Raw genomic sequence first — 19,258 nt, forward strand, 5'->3', positions numbered from 1 at the left:
GATGAATATGTTTCTGTTGTCCAGAATAGTGGAAGTGGAGAGAGGAAGAGCTTGGCGTGAAGAAGGATCGGTAACAGCTGTCCAGGCGATATTAATAATCTCAGTCTCCTCACATTGGGCTGTAGAGAGAACAGAGTGCGCACTCCATAACCAGCTCAGCTCTCTGCTTCAGTCTCCACGTCGATCCCACACCCTGATCTCAAACGCAGAAGGATTTCAGCTGTGAGTCACTGCTCGCTCTATACGACGGAGAAGGAATTTCATAAAAGTCTGAGCAGAAAAAAACAAGCTGCAGAAAACCTGAATCTGAAACTGAGACGTCATCCAGAGAAGCAAAACTAGCCAGAACGTGGGCGTGGCAACCAGGACGGCTCTGATGGCTTCCTGTCACGTACTTCCTGTTTGCTAAATGCTTCTGCTTAGAGATTCTTCTCTCGGGTCTTCAAACCTCCAGGCCTTCAGTCTTGAATTTGCCCAAAAGCTTATTCAAAGATTTGCGAGTCAAATTAGACGTAATGAGCATTAAACAATAGCTAATAGCTAATAGCTAATAGCTAGCTATATGTAAACTAACAAGTCAATGCTGCTAATATGTGAACTAACTACTTTGCGAACAAAAGCTAACACGATAGACGATGGCTAACGTTAAAAATTAAACCATCTAGAAAGCCAAACCTACAACCAAAAACAAAGTAGATTGAACCGAACCCTTAAATCTGACTCGGTGATCAAAAGCCAGTAAAAGTTTCAGGTAAACTAGCATAAAAAATCTGATCAAATGCAACTTAGACTTTGTAAATAAAAGCTAATGATCTCGTGTCGTAGCTGCGTCACACTCATGAACCATACAGTAGAACACTGAACAAGGCGTAGTGTTTAGCCTCGAGTGTTCGTACAGGACAGGATTCGGGGAACACGCAGGCGTTTCGAGACGGAGCAGATGATGTAGGTCATAATGAGTCCTAAATTCCCGCTGTCTCAGTGTAACGCTCAATCAGCCGCTGCTCTCTGGAGCACGTCACTCCGTCCCACGCGCACTCCGTCCCTGCCTCAATTACACTATTCATTTACAATCAAAGATTAATGAACGAAGCAGATCTCAGTTCACTGAGATTAATTGCATCCCTCCTCCACTCCTCCACTCCTCCGTTCCTCCGTTCCTCCACTCCTTTTCGTCAACAAGAGCTCGGGAAAATGAATCGGCTTTCAGTGAGCCGAGCTCCGCTGAGAATCCGCTCTGAGAGGACGCGGACACCGAGTGTGTTATTGTGTCGCGTACACCTTCATTTTTCTCCTTTATGTGAAGAAGCAGTTCTTTTATTCCTCTGCTCTTTCCATCCATGACTGCAGCATAGCATAAAGGCCCGGCGGCTTGACACGATTTATGAAGTGATGATGATAATAATAATAATAATAATAATAATAATAATAATAATAATAATAATAATAATAATAATAATAATAATAATGGGGGACACAGTGACTTAGTGGTTAGCACGTTCGCCTCACACCTCCAAGGTTGGGGGTTCGATTCCCACCTCCGCCTTGTGTGTGTGGAATTTGCATGTTCTCCCCGTGCCTCGGGGGTTTCCTCCGGGTACTCCGGTTTCCTCCCCCGGTCCAAAGACATGCATGGTAGGTTGATTGGCATCTCTGGAAAATTGTCCGTAGTGTGTGTGCGTGTGTGTGTGTGTGTGTGTGTGTGTGTGTGTGTGTGTGTGTGTGTGTGTGTGAGTGAATGAGAGTGTGTGTGTGCCCTGTGATGGGTTGGCGCTCCGTCCAGGGTGTATCCTGCCTCGATGCCCGATGACGCCTGAGATAGGCACAGGCTACCCGTGACCCGAGGTAGTTCGGATAAGCGGTAGAAGATGAATGAATGAATGAATAATAATTGTATTATTATTATTATTATTATTATTATTATTATTATTATTATTATTATTATTATTCTTGTGATTCTCGCTTTACCTCTGACTGTTACAGAGCGACACCGACACCGGAGACTCCTTCCCTCTATAAACAATAACAGCTCCTGACCAATCAGAATCCAGCAGCGCCGTTGTGTCCAATCGATATTTCTGTAAATATGTTACAAGCTTTTTTTTTTCTTCCAGTCAGGGCTCAGGTGACATTCCTATGAATTTTCCAGAAAAACATGTCACAGATAGTTGATTTAGACAAGACGGCCTGAAGGGAATTTTATATTCGGCAGAATAACAACAAACAACAGGTTTTGGTGAGATGCTGAAGGCGTTTATTGTGTGTAGCTTGACACTGATTGACAACAACACGGTGCAACTGGGATTTTTAGCCTAAAACTATTGCTACGAGGTCCGAAGAATATTTCAGACTAGAAGTTAACTGCATGTTGGTTGATTTAGAAGTAAATCATCATTTAAACCTGATCACTGATAACTGATTAAACATTAAAATAAACAAACAAACAAACAAACATCGCATATTAAAGCTTGTTGTTGAATTTGTTCCTTCGTAGACGCCTTATCTCGGCTCAGAGGAAAAAACGTCCCTTTGGAGAAGTCCCTGTTCTGAGTCATTATACTCGTCTCCTTACAGGAACACCAGTGTAGGTGGAGCAATTAAATTTCTTGAACAAAACACTTTTAGCGTGCCCGAACAATCCCGCCGGACTTTCAGAGCTCTTCGGTTCCAGCTGTAGATGAGATGCTGTTTTTTTAACGTCTTTTCTAATAATCTTATTGGGTGTCGGCCACAGCGGCGGATTATTAATTAGCAGAGACGAATCCCGGCGGGATGAAGCGCGTCGAGGAGCTGAAATTCACCTCCGCTGTGCCAAATCCTGCTTCAGGCTGCAGCTGTGAGATCCACGCCGCGTCAGGAGCTCGGCTTGCGGGGTGACTCCTCGTTATCAAGGAGGAGACGCGGCGATCTGTCCATCAAGGGATGAATTCTAACATCACCTCCGGGTACGTAGGGTTATGTAACCGAAGAAGAAACACAACAATTCTGATCGGTTTAGGACGTGTCGATTGTCGGTTATCGTTTCTATAGTAACAGCTCATTCATAGGGACTTCACGGTGGACGCTCTACGTAAACACATTTAAGAAAAACGTGTGAAGGAAATGTTTACATAACCCTTACGGAAGGAGTCTCCGGGGTCAGAGGTAAAGACGGAACATTAACACTTTAATGATTTGCAGTTTCATGACAAGCTGAATTTTGTTTTTGTCTTTATTAAGTTCAGGAGAGTTAAAAAAGCAAGAACAAAGTGAGAATAGTGAGAATAAAAAACAGGTTTTATTCAAATTTAAAAACAAAAACAACTCATAATAATAATAATAATAATAATAATAATAATAATAATAATAATAATAATAATAATAATAAATATGTGTACTGTAAAAATATCTCCCTGTCTGTTTTCAGACTTTACACTGATTGTTCACGTCATGTTTCTAGAAGTCTTGGTTCATTACCTTTTATGGAGATTTGTGGGCGTCGCTACATGCAGATCGGCTGTGATGATCGTGAGCGCGCTCGGACCGGTGGAAAGATTCAGAGGAAATCATTTTTACTTTTGTTTGATTCAAAGAAAAAATTTACGAACATAAAACCTGGATACAGTACACGTCTTCTCACTGATTTATTTATTATTTCACTTTATAACTCAGAAGCCTCTGAAGGTCGACTCGACGTGTTTTATTTTCAACTGAACGATGACGTTCGTCTGAATTCGTCTGAACAAAGCGTCGAGGTCTTTGTTTCTCACCTCACTGTCATCCACACGGGGGGAAAATCGGCATCGGGATAAATATCAGAAACTCCGGTCTGTGTGTCCACTGATACGCTCACATTGTGCACTGTTTAGAAGTGTCTTTAGAAAACTCAAGGCTACACACACACACACACACACACACACACACACACACACACACACACAAAACAATTAGCTACATAATAGAACAGTGTGTAAAAATGTAGCCTTTGTAATTAGCTTTTCTAATTTAATCCTGCTTAATCAGAGGAAAGGCCGCGTCTCTGAATCACACTTTACTTTCATCTATTGTAAATTAATTGCCGCTAAAATGTGAGCAAGACGGTTTTGTCTGTCTTTAGTTAAATAAAAAAAAAGGTCGGTGGGTAATTCACTTTAAACTCGTGGCAATGTTTTGTGAAATTCAATTAAATCGCTGTGTTATCTCTACAATATCGTTATCTGCTGATGTCATTAGACCCTACGTTTAATTTAAAACATTTAAAGGCTAAATCTTTATAAAGTCACGAAACATTCATATGTTTAATAATAACCTATATAAGTAATAACATGATAATAACTGTATCATTACATAACTATTAGACCAAAACTAAACCAAGTGAACAATATTAACAACACATAAAACTTCCTCAGGGAAAGATGTCCAAAAGAAAGTTGTTAAAAATATCTGGATAATTTATTATTATTATTATTATTAGAATGAAAGTTTTAGTTTATATTCTAAACAAATTATGAATAATATAAAGTACAAAAGAATAAAAGGGGCCGAGTCGCGGGGGCAGCAGTCTAAGCAGGGAAGCCCAGACGTCCCTCTCCCCAGACACTTCCTCCAGCTCTTCCGGGGGAATACCGATGTGTTCCCAGGCCAGCCGAGAGACGTGGTCCCTTCAGCGTGTCCTAGGTCTTCCCCGCGGCCTCCTCCCGGTTGGACATGCCCGGAACACCTCCCCAGAAAGCGTCCAGGAGGCATCTGGCACAGATGCCCGAGCCACCTCAGCTGACTCCTCTCAATGTGGAGGAGCAGCGGTTCTACTCTGAGCTCCTCCCGAGTGACCGAGCTCCTCCCCCTATCTCTAAGGGAGCGCCCAGCCACCCTGCGGAGGAAACTCATTTCGGCCGCCTGTATCCGGGATCTCGTCCTTTCGGTCATGACCCAAAGCTCATGACCATAAAAAGAAGATGGATGGATAAAAAAAGAATAAAAAAGAATAAGAATAGAATAAAAAAACAAGAATAAAAAAAAAACTTGGATATTTGGAGATGTTCAAATAAGATGTCTGGTATAAATATTGACGAAATGTAGAAGCATTAAATGTTCTAGGATCATCCCACTGGAGGAACTCTTAGAGGAACCCTGCAGAACACTGGAGTGTTTCTGAAAATGTCCTATATGTTTTAAAAAAATACGATTTAATATTAAATCTAGAAATTCTTTTTTTTTTTTTTTTTTTTTTTTTTTTACTGTGAAATTACAAATTACATTAGTACCGCTACAGTGTTCTACTTACATCCCCTTAGGGTTCTTGGTTTGATTGTCTTTCTAGGCAACACTGAACATCTATGTAGAACCTTATAGCTGAATGTTTGTCTGTGACTCCTGGGAATGCAAGAAACCTTAACTGTGCATTAAACCTGTGAAGAACGTCTGAACATCCTGTTTTCTGAAGAACCCTTTCTCTTGAAGTGTCAAAAATAATATTTCTAAAAGAGCTTTAGGCTGCTGATGTCCTGGGTCTGTGTCTCACTGAACTGGGTGATGTTTTCGCTGATGGAGACGTCACAGCACTTTTGTCCTGCCACATGCCATAAATGTAAATGAAATGTATGCAGAGGTAAAGCTACAGTACCTGCTAGGCATTTCTGTTATGCAGGGTCATCAGCTGGAATGATCCCATCCATGATGTTTCACTTCTTTAATCCAGGAACATCTTTAGGTGGTGGAGCAGCGGCAGGGACGTCTCCCTGTCACCTCCTGCAGCTGCCCTAGGATCCGTCTCTTCCCCAAACCTTGTCTTTTCTGCGTAAGCAGAGACAAAAGCTCCACTGCTCTGCCTCCTCTGCCAGGTCTTATGCAGCTTGGAGCCTCTGACACAGAGAGTCTTAAGGAAAGGCTGTGTGGAGGTTCCGGTGAAGCCCCTGCAACCTACCTCCACTGGAAAGGCATAAGCTCTACACCCAGCTCGTGTGCATGCGGATGCAAGCTCTGAACACCTCCCTTTTCCTCTCAAATGCTCCCTCCATCCCGTCTTCCCATGGCACAGTTAGCTCGGCCATGATGACAGTCTTCGTGGAGGTGGACCAGAGTCGAAGAGATGTTTTGAGAAGCTGAAAGTCCTTGTGGGGGGATCCCTTAAAACATTAAAGTCTCCCAACTAGAAAACTTCTTATATTGAAATCATTTAATATATTTAGAACCCTTAAAACTCTTCCAAAAAAGTTGCAGCCCTGATTTAAAAACTACATCAACAAATGTACAAGTGCCCACTTACGCCAGTGCACGCTCATGTCATGCCCACTCACACCAGTGCCCGCTCATGTCAGTGCCTGCTCATGTCATGCCCACTCACGCCAGTGCACGCTCATGTCATGCCCACTCACGCCAGTTATCGCCTGCTCATGTCATGCCCACTCACACCAGTGCCCGCTCATGCCAGTGCCTGCTCATGTCATGCCCACTCATGCCAGTGCCCGGTGAATTGTCCAGTGACACCTTAAAGAACTCTTGGTATCAAGTACAGAGAAGCTAAAGGCTCGACTCCTGACAGGTTCTGGATATTAAGTATAAAATCAGGAGTTTGTTCAGAACACTTAATGTTAATACATGCACAGTTACAACAACAACAGATTAATCACAGGTTCCAGATATATTTATAATTTATAATGATATATTTCTACATGTATGTTTTTTTTCCTGATAGCAGAATAGAGCACGAGTTTGTTAAATGGAACTTTTAAAGACTCCTTAAGACGAGGAACCGTGAGAACACATAAGAGTTTTATTTATATATTAAGTCATTTATATGAGATTGTAGAAAAATATTAAAGAAATAATACATTTAAAAGAAATCTATGAATATTACAGTTTTAATAAAATCTGTTTTGCAGTAAAACTTTCGTCCCCTTATTACCTTCGAACGTTCGATGCTCTGCTTGATGTTGGACTCGTTTTCTATAAAGTTCCTCACAGGTACCGAACATGACCAAACAGTCGGCGAATGAACGTGGCCGTCGTTCTCGTGTCTCCACACGGCTGACGAAGACGGCGTCTTAATGAGCGCTATTAAAGGTAAGACACGCCATAATCACCTCACCTCCGTTATTTATCGCAACCATCAATGTCTACTTTTAGCGCCGAGTCTCAGAATAAATCCTCCCGAACGCTCATTAATGTCCGCTCGGCTTCCTTTCGGAGGACGGAAGGTCTCGGATCTTTTCCTGTCCTAATCATGCTGCGTTATTGATTTGGACAGGTGAAGTGGAGCTACAGCGCCCGCAGGACTGCTTCATTCTCACACCTGACACTTTACACCGCTCTGAAAATGAGATTTCAGAACAAAGCAAATGTGAATGTGAGGTTCTGCGCTCCTGAGAGGAGCTCATTTCAATTTGATTCACACGCCGTCATCGTCACCAAGCAAACACGAGCCTGGGGACCCAAAGTCTGAGAACAGCACGCAAAACTTTTCTAATATTTTGTAAAGAAAAATTTAAAAATAAATTCACTGCTTTTTTATATTTTCTATCCTGGAATATCGAGAAGCTTTAAGAGGATTTCAGACCAGTAAGCTCAATGCTGTAAGGTTCTGCGGAGAAAACTACAATGTTTATTTTTAACTTTCCCAATGTGGGAATTTATTATTATGTCTTTTATAAATCTCTTGAGGATTTTGTGGAGGAATTCTGCTCACACCAGTGCCCGCTCATGTCATGCCCACTCACGCCAGTGCCCGCTCATGTCATGCCCACTCATGCCAGTGCCCGCTCACGCCAGTGCCTCCTCACACCAGTGCCTACTCATGCCAGTGCCCGTTCACGCCAGTGCCCACTCATGTCATGCCCACTCACGCAGTGCCCGCTTATGTCATGCCCACTCACGCCAGTGCCCACTCATGTCATGCCCACTCACGCAGTGCCCGCTCATGTCATGCCCACTCACGCCAGTGCCTACTTATGCCAGTGCCCGCTCACGCCAGTGCCCGCTCATGACATGTCCACTCACGCCAGTGCCCACTCACGCCAGTGCCCACTCACGCAGTGCCCGCTCATGTCATGCCCACTCACACCAGTGCCCGCTCATGTCATGCCCACTCACGCCAGTGCCTACTCACGCCAGTGCCCGCTCATGTCATGCCCGCTCACGCCAGAGCCCGCTCATGCCAGTGCGTGCTCATGTCATGCCCACTCACGCCAGTGCCTGCTCATGTCATGCCCACTCACGCCAGTGCCCACTCACGCCAGATGCAAGAGACTGGTGTCCAGTCTAGAGGATGCCCCACTGGTGTCAGTACGTGCTGCCGGTATTCTCCAGCCGAGGGTCTCCGAGCCTTGTGGCCTTCTACATTTCATGTTTCTGCTTTGGCCCTTTGTTGCCTTTGCCCTGCATATTGTTCATCAGCACAAGAATCTGATTCAATGATCGCTTCCACACAAAGATCTGCTCCTGAGTTTCCCGTCTGTCTCCATGTGACCATGGAGGTCGTTCTTGGCCCTCCGTCCCACCCCCAAGACTTCTTATGGGGGATTATTTAAGGGCGTCACGACCCGCCCTTAGGAAGGGGCCTTGTTTGTGTCTCACTTCCCTTGCCTTTGTGTTGTGAACGTAAGGGTTCTTGGCCTTTACTGGGTATCTAACAGGAAGCAGTCAGGCTGTAAGCTGCTAGACAGAAGTTTTAAGTGATGCCCAGAGCTTCATGAACCCAGTGGATCATAAGGTTCTGTGTAGAACACATGGAGATGTTAATAATCTTTAAAAAACTCTTGAGGAACTTTCCCGAGAATGTTTTCTGAACGTTAACACCTAGCTAACATTAGCATGCAGGAAACTAAAACCCTGATGATGACGATGATGATGATGATGATGATGATGATGATGATGATGATGATGATGATGATGATGATGATGATGATGGTCAGCTCTACATATCATTTATATAGTTATTATTTTACAGCTCAACAACTTCTTCTCAAAATGTCAACTGACACTCGGAACATTTCACTTCGGAGCGTTTCACTTCAGCAACATGGAAACTAATTAACTTTAACTGGCTACAACCTGGTTTTAAACAGCGCTAATATGCTAATGAGGGCAGTTAACCCGCATGTATGTGTGTGTGTGTGTGTGTGTGTGTGTGTGTGTGTGTGTGTGTGTGTGTGTGTGTGTGTGTGTGTGTAAAATCTGGGACGTATAGAGCTTTACTCATAAAGTCCTGGTGTTTTTATTTTATGTACTCGTGGATGGTTTTTGTCTTTATTGTCCATTAGCGACATTAGCGTTATAATGTTTTATTCCATCTCCCACTTCGGGAAAACGCTCCACCGGATCTTTAGGATTCAACCCACATTGTTTTCCCTCTTTTTACATAAAAAGTAGTGCTTTGTGGATGTCATTTGTTTCTTGTCCTTTACAATGTTCTTATTTTTAAAATATATCGTCTGTTCCTTTCTTTAATAACACAGTTGGCTCCGCCCCCCCCTTTTTTTAGAATGCTTCCTCCTCTTCCTTTTTTTTCATAATGTTTTTATTTAGCACATTCTTTCTCTTCTTTTTACTTCAGCTTGTCTTTACTTTCTTTCTTTACTTTCCCTTTAGGTTTCAATAAATGACAAAAATCTTCATGTTTTTTTTTGGCCCTGGTTCAAGGTTTTTTCATTTGTATGTTTGTTTGTTTGTTTGTTTTATTATCCAGTGTAATAATTATAATTTAAAAGTGTTCCTATTAAGGAAGTTTTCCCGCTTTACTGCAGAATTCCCAGAACATACTCCAGACCAGGATGAAGTGCTTATTAAAGATTAGTAAATAAATGAATGAATGAAAGGATTTATACAATAAAGACAGTCCTGTCACACTGGTGACTCTTCCTCCTCCTCCTCCTCCTCCTCCTCCTCCTCATCATCATCATCATCATCCTCAGCATTGTGCAGTTTGTCAGGTTTTCCTCCAGAGAATCTTTCTTTCTCTGTCATTGATTAATTTCTGCAATGAGACTTCGCTGGTGATCAAAATATCAGAAGGCGTCAGAAAAAGCCGTAGTAAGTGAAGAGGAAACGCTCTTTCCAGCCCAGACGTCCTCAATCGATCATCGCTTAGCGTTCTGTCAGGGTTATTAATCACACCTCCGGCACAGGGAGGAGCTCAGAGGAACCGCAGGAAGTCCCAGCTCCCTGAGTTAGTTAGTTTATTTATTTATTTATTTATTTATTTATTTATTTATTTATTTATTTTTGTTTGTTTGTTTGTTTGTTTGTTTGTTCATTAATTCATTCAAACACAGGTTCCAAAAAAGATCAATATATAGTTACCTAACAAATACATCTAAAATAATTCATTCATACATTCATAAAAATTAATAAAAAAAATAAATTAAAATATCCAATTAATATTCATTCATTCATTCATTCATTCATTCGTCTTCATTAAGCACTTCATCCTGATCAGGGATTCGGAATACTGAGGTTGAGACAGAAATTCATGCTGAAGTGAAATTATTTAAATTTTAATACATTAGATTTTTTTTAAAATTATGATAGAGATTTTGTTGTTTGTTTTTTTATGTTTTTGTATTTATTTATTTGATTTTATTATTATTATTATTATTATTATTATTATTATTATTATTATTATTATTATTATTATTATTATTATTATTGCAACAAAAAAAAAGAATTTATGAATATGCAAATACATGTCCCTCCCTACCAGTGTTTCATTCAGTGCCCTTATTTTGCATGCTGGGACCTGATTGGCTGCTGCAGTTCCTTCCTTTTGCTTTAGTTTACATGCAAACCAAAAAAATAAATAAACTAAAAAAACGATATAAAACATAATATTTAATGTAATCTGCATCTTTCTTATCATATTCATTTTTTTTCAAACTGACCTCCTTTTTGTACCTTTTTGCAAATTTTTCTTATAAATAAATAAATATAAGTTCACCATTAATTAAATAAACTACAGTCTGTTGAGTGCAAGATGCAAATCAGCAGCTGGGATGCGAACACTGAAAATATAAAGCATGTCAAAGTGAAAACTGTCATAAAGTCTTAAATAAAGTCTACTGTCAATGCAATAAACAAAGAAAAAGTGTTCTCTCTCTCTCTCTCTCTCTCTCTCTCTCTCTCTCTCTCTCTCCCTCTCTCCCCTTTCTCTCTCTCTCTCCCTCTCTCCCTCTCTCCCCCTTTCTCTCTATCTCTCTCTCTCTCTCTCTCTCTCTCTCTCTCTCTCTCTCTCTCTCCCCTTTCTCTCTCTCTCTCTCTCTCCCTCTCTCCCTCTCTCCCCCCCTCTCTCTCTCTCCTCTCTCTCTCTCACCTCTCTCCCTCTACATCTCCCCTTCTCACTCTCTCTCTCACTCTCTCTCTCTCTCTCCCTCTCTCCTCTTTCCATCGTTTCTCTCTCGTCTTCTCATCACTGCATCCTCGGATCTACTCTCGTCTCTCGTCTCTCTCGTCTTCCTCTGCTCTCTCGCCCCTTTCTCTCTTTCTCTCTCATCTCTCTCTCTCTCTCATCTTCGCTCTCTCTTCTGCGATCTTCTCTCATCCTCTCTGCCTCTAGCTCTCTCTCTCTCTCCTCTCCCTCTGCTCCTCCCTTTCTCTCTCTCTCTCTCTCTCTCTCCCTCTCTCTCCTCTACTCTCCCCCTTTCTCTCCCTTTCTCTCCCCCTTTCTCTCTCTCTCTCTCTTTCTCTCTCTCCCTCTCTCTCTCTCTCTCTCTCTCTCTCTCTCTCTCTCTCTCTCTCCCCCCCCCTCAGTGTAAAATAGAGCTAAATATGAGCGATGGAAGAGCATTACTGTGTTTAAATAATTAAACAAATTTCAAAAAGATGTTTAATAAAAAATCGACTTCCCCTTAAATTTAAAAATAAAAGTAAGACATTTAGAAGGGAAAAAGGAGGGAAAATCTTCATCACCTTCAGTGCAGAACTTCTGAAGCTGATGGCTGTAGAGACTTGACTGAAATGAGCATGTACATATTTTGTCTGTCCAATCACTGATCTGTGCTCTTTTAGCTCCGCCCACACGGCCAACAGATATGAAGACCAGGCAGTGAAGAAGTAAAGGTGGGCCACGTCTCAGATGGTTCTGTTCCCTCAGCTCCTGCAGGTGACAGGTGGATCAGCGCCTCTTTTCCTGCCTCTCCCTCGAGTCCCATGCCTGAGGTGGGAGTGTCGGATTAGTGCAGGTCGGATCCGAGTGCAGGTCGGGCGTGACGCGCGTGTGAACATCGGTGTGAGGTCCGTGTCTATGCAGCAGAGATGCCTCCTCTTCCTCCTTCTCTTCATCCTCCTTACATTACTCCTGTTTTATAATCATTTCTACTTTTATTTGCTTAAAGAGAAGAAAAAAGCACTTAGTGAGCTGTTTGTGCAAAACCACATCATTAATCATCATGTCAGCAGGATGGAGGAATTTCAGATGATGAAACAGTCACACTGAAAAGTGTAATTTGGTAAAAAAAATACAATTCTGCAGGCATCATTTACATGACAAATGTTTAGTTCGGATTCATGAATGACATCATTATTAGTAGCTGTAGTGATGTAGGACTAAAGGCTGGAGCGAGATTCAATATTATTACACTACATTATTGTTAGCTAACGTACTAGAAAGAAATGTTTCAATATGATATAAGTGAAGTATATTCTGTCTTTTCATCTACCTGTCTGTCTGTCTGTCTGTCTGTCTGTCTGTCTGTCTGTCTGCCTATTTGTCTGTCTGTCTGTCTGTCTGTCTGTCTGTCTATTCCTCTGTCTGTCTGTCTGTCTGTCTGTCTGCCTATTTGTCTGTCTGTCTGTCTGTCTGTCTGTCTGTCTGTCTGTCTGTCTGCCTATTTGTCTGTCTGTCTGTCTGTCTGTCTATTCCTCTGTCTGTCTGTCTGTCTGTCTGCCTATTTGTCTGTCTGTCTGTCTGTCTGTCTATTCCTCTGTCTGTCTGTCTGTCTGCCTATTTGTCTGTCTGTCTGTCTGTCTGTCTGTCTGTCTGTCTGTATGTCTATTTGTCTGTCTGTCTGTCTGTCTGCCTATTTGTCTGTCTGTCTGTCTGTCTGTCTGTCTGTCTGTCTATTCCTCTGTCTGTCCCTTAATCTAAATGTCTGACTATTACTCTGTCTACATGTCACACCTTCTGTAGATCTGTCTATTATTCTGTCTGTCTGTTTCTCTATCTGTCTCTCAGTCCACTTCTCCGTCTATTTCTCTTTCTCACTGACACTCCATCTATTGTCTGTCTGTTTCTCTCTCTACACCTGTCTGTATATCGGCCTGCCTTTCTGTCCGTCTGTCTGTCTGTCTGTCTGTCTGTCTGTTCCTCTGTCTGTCTGTCTGTTCCTCTCTCTGCCTGTCTGTCTGTCTGTCTTTTCACTTATCTGTCTGTTTTTTGACATTGACTATTTCTTCCTAAATATTTAAAAATATTTATTTTTCCTTTATTCCTTTCTGGCCCACCTCTTGTGTGTGTGTGTGTGTGTGTGTGTGTGTGTGTGTGTGTGTGTGTGTGTGTGTGTGTGTGTGTGTGTGTGTGTGTGTGTGTGTGTGTGTGTGTGTGTGTGTGTGTGTGTGTGTGTGTGCACATCCAACATTGTCCACTAGAGGGCACTAAACTAAAGACACTATTTAAGACCAGCTTATACTCTTTTTCTTCTTCTTCTTCTTCTTCTTCTTCTTCTTCTTCTTCTTCTTCTTCTTATTGTTATTATTATTATTATTATTATTATTATTATTATTATCTTAATATTTTATTAATAATCCTTCAGAGACGGCATGAAGACAATGAAGATTGGCTTACTGACTAGACAGACAGACAAACAGACAGACAGACAGACAGACAGACAGACAGATAGATAGATAGATAGATAGATAGATAGATAGATAGATAGATAGATAGATAGATAGATAGATAGATAGATAGATAGATAGATAGATAGATAGATATTCTCTGTGTGTGTCATGCTAAAGAAACCTTGAAATGGTCATCACTAACATTTTATTATACACTATCTGAGAACGATGATGATGATGATGATGATGATGATGATGATGACACTTTTTATATGTACAAATACGCTGATTAGCATATCATTTGCATATCAGCATATTTGCATATTCAGTGTGCTTGAAGTTGCTGTATTGGCATTAACACTGCACTGATATGTGAATGATGAGAAGTGATAGAATAAAAGATAATTAAAGCTTTTCACTAAATTGTAAACACAATAACATTCAGAACCTGAAAAAAAAGACTTTTATTTTTAATATTCCATTTAATTTGTGAGTTTTTAATGTCTGACACGTTGCACAGAAGTATGTAGATTTATTTATATATTGATTACGTTTATACTTTAGTATTCATTTTTCCAGAGTACAATGCACACACACACACACACACACACACACACACACACACACACACACACACACACACACACACACACACACACACACACACAGAGAGAGAGAGAGAGAGAGAGAGAGAGAGAGAGAGAGTCCCTAAAACTTGTATATCCCCTGATGCAAAAGCCTCTGTGAGCTTCAGAGCAAAAGCAGAAGAAAGAGAGAAAGCAGGATGGATGGATAGATAGATGGAGTAAAGCTCAGCCCACCTCACACACTCCTCCTTCTCCTCTTCCTCCTCCTCCTCCTCCTGCACACACACACGCACACATACACACACGCACACACAGCCAACACACGCACACACCGCTCGCTCACACACTCGCACGCTCAGCTCGCAGCAGCAGCCGGAGCTCTCGACACGTGCACAGACATAGCAGTCCGCACTCCTCCGTTATCCTGCTTCATTCTCTTTTCTCCCAAACACACACGCAGGGACACACACTCTCTCTATCTCTATCTCTCTCTCTCTCCCTTTCTCTTTCTCTGTCTCACTCTCTTTCTCTCTTTTCACACACACAGAAAGCGATGAGGCTTTATTTCTGAAGCAGCCCTCGACAGAGGAGACGTGGCAGCCCGATCGGGTAAGTGGCATTTAGCGTGAACAGGTGCATGTAGGATTGCAGCGTGTGTGTGTGTGTGTGTGTGTGTGTGTGTGTGTGTGTGTGTGTGTGTGTGTGTGTGTGTGTGTTCATGTTATATGTGATCGATTGATCAGATATGGAAACAGACAGACAGCTCGAGCATCAGGTCTCATGACAGATTCATCCATGATCTATCACCTGCCTTTAATTCCACTCATTCATCATCATCATCATCATCATCATCATCATCATAGTTTGATTTTAGTTACTTGTGTAAAAGTGAAGCTGTGTCGTGACCTTATGTGAGTCATCCATGTGAGAGAATTGAGAGTAAATAAATTCCTGAGTCCTGCCTAATTTTTGCTGCATAGGAGATTTGTTATTTTTTTTTCTTCTCCCCAGATGGGGAGCTGTCCATCCCTTATGGTGCTGAAATCAAATCCGTCTCTCTCTCTCTCTCTCTCTCTCTCTCTCTCTCTCTCTCTCTCTCTCTCTCTCTCTCTCTCCCCGTTCTTCTTGTTATTGCCGAATAACTCCATTTAAAAATAAACTTCATATGAATTTCATCCACTAAATAAAAATGTCTCCATCTCTTATGAAGATTTTTTTTTCTCATGGCAAAGTAAACTGGCGGATAATTACAACCATGATAACTTCATTGTACGCATTCAGATTCACAAAATATCTCAAAAGCTCTCTCTCTATCTCTCTCTCTCTCTCTCTCTCTCTCTCTCTCTCTCTCTCTCTCTCTCTTAAATCTCTAAGGAACCATTGCTGGGGTCTTACATGGGTTTCCATCCTCACTCCAGTCTTGATTTTTGCTCGGTGTTCTTGGACAATAAGCCGTCGCTTTGTTGAGACACGTCCAGTCTCCCTGCTCGCTCCATTCTGCATCAGGGTTAAAGTATGTGTTGTTATTTAATGGTCATTTTTTTAATACTTCTTCAGCCAGAGCTTTGTAGGCTGCAGATGATTTTCGATTATGCTGAATTTAAGTCTCCTACATCATATCGATCGCTGAGACGCTCGTGCCTTAATTAAAATATCACATTTTAGAGCACAGCCTAATAGAGTGTTTGACAGCTGAAGAGTCGGTGCGGCTGCTGGTTCAGATTCCTGCGGCCATTAATAAGCCGGGAAAGCAGGGAAAGCTTGTGAGAGATGTTTTATAGGAACGAGGGGACATTTATTACTGGGATAGTATTTAAAATCTTGACATGGACAAGGACATTTACAGAAGGACAACTTGTTACTAAGACAATAAAAGGACATTTGATGTTTTGTTCTTATGTATTGATAAAACACACACACACACACACACACACACACACACACACACACACACACACACACACACACACACACACAGAAGAAATACATATTTTTTTTAATTATGTCTAAACAGCTGTCTTTTAAATCTCTGAGCTGCTTCTCAAACATACACAGAACCTTGAGCTTTCACAGTTTAGAAGCTAATAATTATTTCCCATCTCCATTTCTCCATCCATCACAGGAGACCGACGCTTGATGGATTACGATTTTTTCTACAATCAAGGGGCAAACTGCAGCTTTTCTGTAACATCATGAACCCGAGCTTCAGGACAAAAGGACGGAAAGAGTAACGAGTCGGAAAAACTGGAGTAAGGAGAAGAAAGGAGAGATCTAGAAAAGCCGGACTGTGAAGATGCCGAAGCGGAGGGAGGAGATGCAGAGAGACGTCTGGACTCGGATCTTGCTGGCGTGGATTACGTGTGTGTGCTTCGGCTCCTCGGTGCCGTTTGTCCACCAGTCGCAAAGTTTAGAAACGAGGCCGAGTTCAGAAAGCGAGACTTCACATCCGGAAGGACGACGCGTCCTCCAACGGTCCAAAAGGGGATGGGTTTGGAATCAAATGTTCGTGCTGGAGGAATTCTCTGGACCCGATCCGATCCTCGTTGGCAGGGTGAGTGGTTTCGTTCTCGGCTGAATGTGGAGATTGTTTATCACGTACAGAAAAGAATTTGTTATTAAAAAACAAATAATTTAGGAATGTTTGTGCAGTTTGACTACTTGAGAATGAAGTGGGGACTGGTAATTCTCCAAAAATAGATTAGAGCCTAAAGTCTCAAGATGGTTTATTGACACTTTCACCATATGTGCTTTTGTGAGCAAACTCTAAAATTTGTATATTGTGTTGTTAGAAGATGGAGGAGGTTCAGGCAACAGATAAGTGATGTGGAATAGAAATTTGGCAAACTGTGAGGCAATTTGTTGGGATGTGGTGGTGTCTGGAAAATCGGGAGAAATCTCTGGGGCTCATTTTAAAAAGCTTTTATTTAGATCTTCACGTTTTTTTTGGTCCACATCAGTGAAGAATTGCAACGGATTTGGAAGTCCATCAAGGTGAAAGTTTTGAATCAGGGACACCATAAGGGGGCGCTGTGAATCATTTTGGAGTCCTGTAGCTGTACAGAATGTCCGTGTGTGTGTGTGTGTGTGTGTATGTGTGTGTGTGTGTGTGTGTGTGTGTGTGTGCGTGTTTGTGAGGGCTACAGCAGAGCACGTTGGAGTGCTGCAGGAGCTTTGTGTTCTTCTCCCTCACCTGTGGACACACGGTAGATGTGATGAAGGTGGATGGGGAAGAAATCTTGGGATAAATGATGTGGTTGTGATTGGAGTGTGCAGCAGTGATGAGGTTCCTGATTGGTGCTTTTTAGATGCCTTCAAAGTGCAGTGTTTGGTTCAAGATCGCGGAGAAAGTCAAACCGTAGACAAGAAAATCACTTTAAATCCTCAGCAGAACACAGAATTGTCTCTTCATCTTTTCTTTTTAAAGCAAAACAGTCATGACCTCTGAGTTTTTGTACTTTTTAAAAATTTCCTGATGTTTCTTTCCTTTTCAGTCCCTATTTTTTATTCTCCTCCTTCCCCATTTTTCTTCACTCGTTTTCCTCTTCCCTTTTTTCTTTTTTTCCTTTTCCCTCTAAACATTTCCTGTTTTTATTTCATTTTCCCTTTTTTTGCTCTATTTTTCTTGCTTCAATTTTTCTTCCTTTTCTTTATTTTTTCTATTATCTTCTTTCCTTTTCTCTTTTTTTCTTTTTTTTCTGTATTTTTTCCTCTCATTATTTTTTCTCTTCTTTTCACTTTTAATCACTCCTTTTATTTTCTTTCTCTACATTAGTTTTTAGATTTTCGCTGTAAATCTTAGTTTTAGCTTTAAAATTGATTAAAGGAAGAGGAATCTGAGAGGTTCCTCACTTGTCCCTCTGAAGGAACCTGGATCATTTTCTAACATGTTCTTTCCTTATTTTATTATGTATTTGAAACTCGACCTTCTACAGGACTCGAGTAACAACCCTAATCCTATAAGCTTAATACGATGCTGTAGAGAGCTCTGGTCCAAACCCAGACCCCGACATCCTCTAACCCAAACTCAGCACTCTTCCTGCACCGATGCACTCGCTACAGCTTATTCATCATCAACAAGAATTCTACAATTCTACTACGATTAAATCTACGAACACGAGGCAGTATTAGTGTTGCGTTATCCATCAGGCCAAGTTAGATGGTGACATACTGCGTTTTGCCAGTGGATCGTTAGCTTAGTGCACTTCGGGGCCGTAGTGCTGATTGAGTTTCGTCCTCAACCTCAGCGATGTGGAAAACGCTCTCCGAGCCGAGGTTTGGCAGCAGATCAGCTAATTACTCTCCTCTCTCTCTCTCTCTCTCTCTCTCCTCTCCCTCTCTCTCTCTTTAATGCCACACAAGCATGTGAAGTAAATACAAGCTTTGCGCTTACGCTTTTTCCCCTCACATCAGAGGGACACAATAAAAACGTCCTAACGGCGGCGTATCAATTTTTCATGAGCAGCAATTAAAAGGCCTTTCTGAATGGATCGTTGCTTCTTTTGATCAGAAGAAATAAATAAACAAATGCAATAAGCACGCTCGATCTCCGAGGTGAATTAAGCAGATGCTTTTCCGGCTAATTCTGCTGTCCTAATGTGAGTCTCGCTGCGTGAGTGTGATGGAAAAGACCACAGAAGCTCAATACGTGATGAATATTTCTTTGTCTGACTCTGTTAATGTCGTGACGGTTTTTGTGGCCAGAAAATGAGGAGGGATAATTGAGCGATTTGGATTTTTGGTGCGCTGCAGTGGATATCGAGTGCCGTTTTATATCACTGAGGTTATTTATTTATTTATTTATTTATTTGTATTTCTTCTGGGCAAGGTTAAGTGCTGGTGAAGGAGCTTTCTAGCAGAGAGCAGATAAGTGGACACATCGCACTGAGATAGGAAGTCGTGACATGGCAGAGGAGATTGAAAGCCTTTCT

Source organism: Tachysurus fulvidraco, chromosome 1, assembly GCF_022655615.1.
Source record: "Tachysurus fulvidraco isolate hzauxx_2018 chromosome 1, HZAU_PFXX_2.0, whole genome shotgun sequence".
Lineage (NCBI taxonomy): Eukaryota > Metazoa > Chordata > Actinopteri > Siluriformes > Bagridae > Tachysurus > Tachysurus fulvidraco.